At 45.6% G+C, this 7,423-nt stretch overlaps 1 long non-coding RNA gene across 1 annotated transcript; it reads left to right on the top strand.

Annotated features, from left to right (window-relative positions):
• Positions 1 to 1,938: 1,938 nt before the first annotated feature.
• Positions 1,939 to 3,727, top strand: LOC139027425 (uncharacterized). The gene is made up of 2 exons (XR_011479504.1): positions 1,939 to 1,992; positions 3,464 to 3,727. It is a non-coding gene; the product is annotated as an uncharacterized lncRNA (long non-coding RNA).
• Positions 3,728 to 7,423: the final 3,696 nt, after the last annotated feature.

Below are 7,423 nucleotides of genomic sequence, written 5' to 3'. Positions count from 1 at the left end.
GGTGGGTGGAGAGGGAGATGGAGGGAGTAGCGAGAGGAGTGCTGTCTTGAGGAGGAGCTGTTGGGCCAGGACTGGATGAGCTGGAAGCAAAGGAGAAAGCTTGAGGAGGAGCATGACCGGTAGAGGTTGCACACGTACACACTCTCACGCGACACAGAACACATGCGACTCTTCACATTGAGAAGTGATTTCAGCGCCACCGCTTCCCCACCTTCACCACCGTGTCAATTGCAAAAGGTGAAAAGATTAGATTTCTTCATGATGCAATTGCTTTTTGATTTGTTTTCAGACACTTTGGAATTGCGAGCACACCAACGGCAATTGAGACACAACATCCTACTTCCTCTGAGGAAGAAAGGAGGGAGATGGGGTGGCGCCATCATCGCCGTCAACGGACATGACGAGGGGGGACGTGAAGGCAAGATGACTGTGCCTCACAACAGTGGCAAGTTAACGCGTACACACCAGGGACAGGAGGAGGCAGGAAGACAAGGGTGAGGAGCGAGGAAGGCAAACGGTTTGCCTACCATCTATTTCTCTCATTACGGTCGAACCAAAGAAGGTCAGTGTTTTATTAATCCTATTAAACTCAATGCAGTCAAACAGTCAAAACAATGTAGTCAAGTTATGTTATTTGAGTCACGTAAATCAATGTTACTACATTTCTCTGTCTCTGTCGCCTTCGTTTCCAGGTTGAGGATTAAAACACAGCGAAGAAACACCATGTTGAAGTTCAGTGAGCTAAAATAAGAACGAAAGCAGCGCAAGCCAAGAGGAAAAGAAGAACGGCCACCAGCAAAATTGGTCACTTCTCACCACGGGCTCCACAACATACCACGGCCACAGACATCTACAAAGTGAACCCCACTACAACTCACTTATCTAGATCGTTGTTGGCATCCTATTAGCCAACATTTTGGGTCCAATGTATTGGCATATATTAAATGTTATATTACTCTGGAATGTTTTCCAGGTACTTGTGTTCTGATTTTGCGTGAGGAGATAGACCAAGATCTGTGTTCTCCCAACCTCCCTAATTGGGAACCAAGTCCCGCTTCTGACCCTGAGAATGAACCACACTTGAAAGGCCCCTTGATGTCTCTACAACTTGGTAGACTTGTCAGGTGTTTGTGGATGTCAAGAGATGGCTCGCGCGAGAAATTCCCAACCGCAGAAGTACCATCCTAATTAGTCCCTCCCAAGAGGTAGCCAGCACGAGCCGAGGTCAAATCAGCGTGTGACCCCTAATCAAAATGTCTGCCCTATAAGCGTATACATCCAAGCGGAGCACACCATTGATTTGTGGATTCGTAACGCGTGTCTTCTTTATCAGCCTGGCCCTATGTCTTTATCTTGCTTGCGTTGGCTTATGTGTGTAGCGGTGTTTCGAACGGTGTGCAGTGTACCGGTCTACCGCCCTATAACTGACTGGAATGTCCTGAAGAAGCCAGCGCACGGCCCCTTCTCCCATCCAGAGCGACCAGCCTCCATGTCAAGTTGTGACGGACCGAGTTAAGCACACCCCGCGAACTCTACAACCAGCACCTCAACCGGTTAAATTCCATTCTCTACCAATCACCCCCTGCAGTAGACATTTGCTGTCTCATAATTTATTATCACTCCTGACGGGAGTACGACCATAGTTTTTCCCATTGATATATTTTTCCATTAAGTCCACGTTCCCTTCAGGACCAAATTCTTCACCTAGACTCTAAATGGAATGAAGCCCAAGCCGCCAATAATACCCTCTGAGGTCCCTCAGTCCCTCAAGTAACGCGTTGACCCCCTGTTTATTTTGTGCAGCGTTTTGGTAATGAGAGAAACATCTGAGGCGATCGGGGTCGCATGTGGTTCTGGTGCGGGGTTTGCACTTCCTAGTAGGAAGTCACAACCTATACAACACAACGACAGATGACAATGAACTCCGCACAGCCAACGGTGCTACCTGACACCATCTCAGCTACTCTGCTGAAGGGAATCCATCAGAGAAAGGTAAAGAGAAAACTAACCAGTTTTCCATCCCCAACCTCTTTACTTCATTCTTCGCTTGTGTGCAAATAACAATTTGAATACGTCTTATCTCTTAACATTAATTTCAACATTGCCCATGCACCACGTGAATCCGTGAATGATACACCCAACGCCTATCGTCTCTGGCGTGATTATTAGTCTCTTCAATGTCTTACAGAAACAATAAATGAATTCTGCTGGACCCAAGTGATCTTTGTGATCCGTGTAAAAAAATATTTATGTCGCAAGAAATTGTCTCCCCAGATGAGAAAAGTACACTCTTATATAAGCCACACAAAGTTAGTATTGGATAGTATACATGCATGATCACCTGTACTAATCCGAGTACAGACATAAACCTGCGCGTCATCCTTATACGACTAGAACCGTGCTGTGGTCCTCCCACTGGTACCGACCTTCGTCTGGATGCATAGCTTTTATTATGGTCCTCAAAGCATTGAATGTAAAGATCTCTTATGTGTTGAACCCTTCCCCTGGCGAGTGCGAACTTTGTGCATTGTACAACCAAGGTGGAAGATGGCTACGCATAGATCATTAGCAGCCGTAGTGTCGCCGCTACGAACCCTTCACCCCGGCTGCACCTCACTCCTTCTAGCTCTGAAACCTCTAGAATGCTGAGCCCGCTCCCTTATGCCTCTTCCTGCCACAACAGGGCCCTCCTGCGGCCTTCGAGTAGGAGGCCCCGAGATGAAGCGTAACTATGCGTCCGGTGCGATGGTTGACCTGTTGTACTGTGTTGTGCCAGAGGGTGGCCTTAGTGCCCTGCCCGAACGAGGACGGCGAACCTCAACTCCGTATAGAGACACCCTGTCCACCATGTGCATGGTGATGAGCTTGATGCTGCTTTCAAATAGCCTGTGGGTTTAAGGCACGTTCCAATACCGGAGTGGCACATTTGCTATAAAGTGCAAAAAAATATTGTGGAGAAACCCTCAGAGTTGAAAATGCCTCTAAACCCATTTAACTTTATTTTTTATTCGGTACATGGACAATTTAGCCGCAAATGTGGGATGTATTCTCATACAACATATGTCATCAAGCACAGCCTTTTATTCGCAACAAGTCAATTTGATGAAAACACCTCTCTGGTGGKAAAATGCACATATTGTTTTAATGCTGATTTTAGAGTATTCCCATGTAAATCTGTCGCCAAATGGATGGAAACCTACTGTAGCTAGTGTAGCACATCTGAAGGGGGAGAAAATATATTCCCAGATATCTGTGTCAGAGTCTATCTTTGGCTCATCTGGAAATGTTCATGTTTTAAACTACTAAGTGTAAGTGTTTGATTCATTTGTCACATTATTTAGGGGAGTTTGATGCTTGTTGAGTGCTTAAGTGCTGATGTTCTTTTGGAGGCTCGGCTGTGTGTTTGATATGTTCGTATTGTCTAGATGGTGTGTGTCTGATGCTTGTTATTCCTCTTCGGCAGGGAAGCGGGCAGCTGTCGTTGGTGATGTGGGTGGGTGTTTTTGTGGCACTGACCTGTGTGGTCCTGTCCCTGATCACAACCCTCTGGTGTCGCTTTGTCAGCCGCAAACGTCGTGGAGGACACCGGCGGCAACAGGATGTACAGCTACATAGAAAATAAGACATGGATTTGAACTAGTTGTGTTCTAAGAAAAGCTTTACTTGGAATTAATTTGTAAYATTGTCTCTTRGCTTGCAAGGACATCCAAATGGCAGCATTTTTTATTTAATTAAGTATTATAAAAATGTATCAAACAAACAAAAATATAAGAACAGAACTTTATGTTAATAGATATACAAKATCTCATGTATAGAACTCTTATCAGTTCTGGAGTGTAACAKATGAGSTCTKATCTMTATGKCAACATAGTTAAGTCATTTTAGTCTCATAAACGTGGTCTGTAATTAGTARAGATAAGAATAGTGGTATATCCACTCAACGCTGCATTTGTCCAGTATTATGCCACTTGGTTGTTGTTGTAATTTTCACTAATACTGACCGCTCATACGCAGAGTCCATGAAAACCAGTGGGCGGCACACCCACTAAATCATCCCCAGCTTTCCCAATTGCTCATGCCACTCACCCTCCCCTTAGCAAACTATTACATCCAAGTCAACGGATGTGGGAGGCGCTGTTTCGGAAGGGTTATGTCTGAGTAGAGAAGAATGGTGTGTGTTCATCAGTGCCTCAACTTACCAGATGCTTAAGAGCCCACATAACAGGGTTATTAAAATAAATAAAATGGTCAAGGCTGCATGTGAATTCTTAGAGTAGATGAAGAGTGCTAAATCCTGGTTGTACAAGATGGCCATCGGTTGTGTTTATGGGTTTTGACCCAGACACGGCAGGTTTGTCCTGGTCCCATAATTAGTGCGTACCCTGGCGGCACTCGTCCTCGCCGTCCCACGCGGGCAAAGCTGTATGCACACGCTACGGAGGGCACCTCCTATTCCCCTTCCTCCACTTGAAGTGAACTGTTCAGACGGGCACTCAGTCCAGAATGGGAACCCATATATGCCCTGGCTTTCCACCTATCTAGGCCCCTAAGCCCCCTCTCCACACTTATTGTTGGACCCTTATCAGCAACGGCAATGTGATCGAAGCCATTTCCAGTCGAGGTTCCACACGACAGGCAACTGCCACCAGCGGGGCACTAGATGAACACTCTGCAGGTCGTTACTGTTGTATATATGCACTCACATGCGCTTATTTCTCTTGAGAACACACGAAGCGGATCTGAATGTGCGCAGCCGCGCTCTAAGTGCAGGCGTATTGTGCCTGGTGTGTACTCGGTCATTGAGTCAAGGCTCGGAGATGTATCGTTACACAACGGCATTTTGATCACTACTAACCACACTGTGAACCTTGGCGTAACCTTCGAAACCACCCACTCGATCGTCACGCGCCACGCTCATCCGATTGCCCTAAGTAACATACTTTCACAAAGCCTATAGTTAGCCAACGTGCCAAGGTGTGACCATATTGATATGTTGCCAGGGTCTTGACTTTCTGAGAGGGCGGGCCCGGGCCCACCTAGGATAGTAGGTCTTGGTAGAGAGAAGTAAGGCGTTCTACCCATAACAGCTATCACGAACTGCTGGTGGCTTGAACTGACACCTCTACTGGTAGCCTTCGAATTCTCTTGCGGCAAAGCACCACCAGTGTGGGCCATCTATGAGGCTTCGGCCATTCTACTGGTTTCCCTGGTTCTCCCACTCTAATTACAGGGACTACGGTGGGCCTGACGCTCCTCTCATCCCATGGTTTTGGCGGACTGCCCTAAACAAGGTGAGTCACGGAACTTTGAACTTCCCACACCATGAACGCAAGTAGAGGCTCTCTGGGACCGTACTACCGGGGAGGTAAAGGTATTAAGCGGGCTTATCGGGAAGTTGGTTGGGTGTCAGTGAATTACCTCAATACATAGAGGCAACAGTCCAACATTAAACCAAAAGGAGATGATGTGTGATTGCGTACCTAGCTACAGGACTTCGGACCAGAACGGAAGCACTCCCTAAAATTCACATTTGTAGGGATGCAGATAAGATGAAGAAGATACGGTGGAACGTTTTAACAAAGCTTAGTTGGCTCGGGTGTATATAGTATTCATCACGGAACTCCAAATGAATTGGTTCACACAACTACCTAGAACAAGCGGGATTGTGAGAAGGCGCAGCAAAGCGCATTTCTTAACCCTCAAGGGAGGCTTATGAAAATTCGGCGATCATTGTCCCGCATCAAAGACTTCTAACAGTATGCATCACTCGAGAGGACGCAACTCGGTCGGAAGTCTGTATTCTCAATCTTGTGGAAAAATGTGGTAATGGCACCTGCCTGTCACCCACGTAGGCTCTCCAGAGGGTTGTCAGCAACTAGACTTTCAAGACCTCAGCGTCAACCGCATGTGGGGCAACACTATCTGTCTCTCAGCACACAAACCTACATAGGCTTATCGAACCACCGAGTGACTACAACCATCTCTTGGACCGGCGACTAAAACGCTCATTGCTAAAAGGCAACAAACCGCAAGCCAACTGGGCCTGTCCAACGTGCCTTGAAAAGCGAAGATTGATGTTGTGATCTCTGTGGCTATCATCCAGGAACGGAGGTCAGGTTCACCAGATGGTGCCATTCAAAAGGCAGGGGGCCGCTTAAAGTAGGTGTGGATATATCTTCGAGGGTGTTACATTACGTTTCTATCTCAAAACCGCGCCATCAGACTGGGTATTAAACAGCGCACCATAGCTTACATTTAGGCGGGGCCAGATAGGCCAACAATGAGTGAAGCTGACTCACAGCCACTTTACAAAAAGTGGAGTGAGATTTGGATGGGCTAATTTAAATGGTTAAAATGGGTCCCACTTATTGTGAGAGACGCACTTTAACAATGACAAATAATATAAATATATGGTTTAATACCTCATTACCGACTCGCACATTGGTCTTGACATATGGTATGACGTTATTTATCTGGTACTCTACTATCATCTATGGCATTTGGGCGCATCTTTCGGTTCCATGTACACTCCAGTATGCATGATTAACATCGCTATGGCGCCATTTAATCTATTGTACTACAAGTACACCTACAGGGTAACTATTCTCGATATGGTATTACCGGGGGTACTCTAGTAAACCATCATACTGCATCTTGCCAATGCGTTCTGGTGAACTACCACTGCATTCAATACTCTTTTGTACATATTTCTTAATCCCTACACTTGTGTGTTGTTAAGGGTAGTTAAGTTGGATTTTGTTAGTGAAGGGTTAGTGACAGATTACTTGTTGGTTTTTACTAGGCAATTGTCGGGAAAACTTAGAAGCAATAATGCATTAGGTCGGGCTACGCACTTTTCGGAAAAACGAAATCTGTTTCGCATTAACAATCTGCTAACTCATGGTGTATGTGACTAATAAAATTTTGATTTGGACAATTTGATTGTGATCATTATAGTGTCAGGTTTTATTTCTGTACATAGTGTACTGTAGAAGGGTTTGGAGTAATTGTCTCATGATTTTTACTTTAGACGCTTAATTGTGACGCAGTATGAAACACAGCCCGGACGGTTAAAGCTTTACTTTAGAATTATTAATTGAGAAAAGGGTATTTTTCCTTTCTTCTTGAAATGTTGTTTATGTTCATTTTCCTCTCCAGACTCTACCAGGCTTTGATAGTTTCTTGTCTCTGTTGAGAAACAACTGTTTGGTGTTGAACAACTCTACGTTGTCTGGACCTACAAGACGCGTGCAACTGGAGATGGCTTTTGACAGTAAGACACACACAGAAACACACATGCAAACGCACACACACACCACGTACAAAACCTTATGCTTCTCTTCTCTAGTTACTGGTTAATACCACGGATGTTCTTCAACTGGACCTCCAGTCCAATGGTCACCGTAGTAGCAGTGAAGTGACT

The sequence above is a fragment of the Salvelinus sp. IW2-2015 genome, unplaced genomic scaffold (assembly GCF_002910315.2).
Source record: "Salvelinus sp. IW2-2015 unplaced genomic scaffold, ASM291031v2 Un_scaffold16323, whole genome shotgun sequence".
Lineage (NCBI taxonomy): Eukaryota > Metazoa > Chordata > Actinopteri > Salmoniformes > Salmonidae > Salvelinus > Salvelinus sp. IW2-2015.
This window is presented reverse-complemented; position numbering and strand designations above follow the sequence as displayed.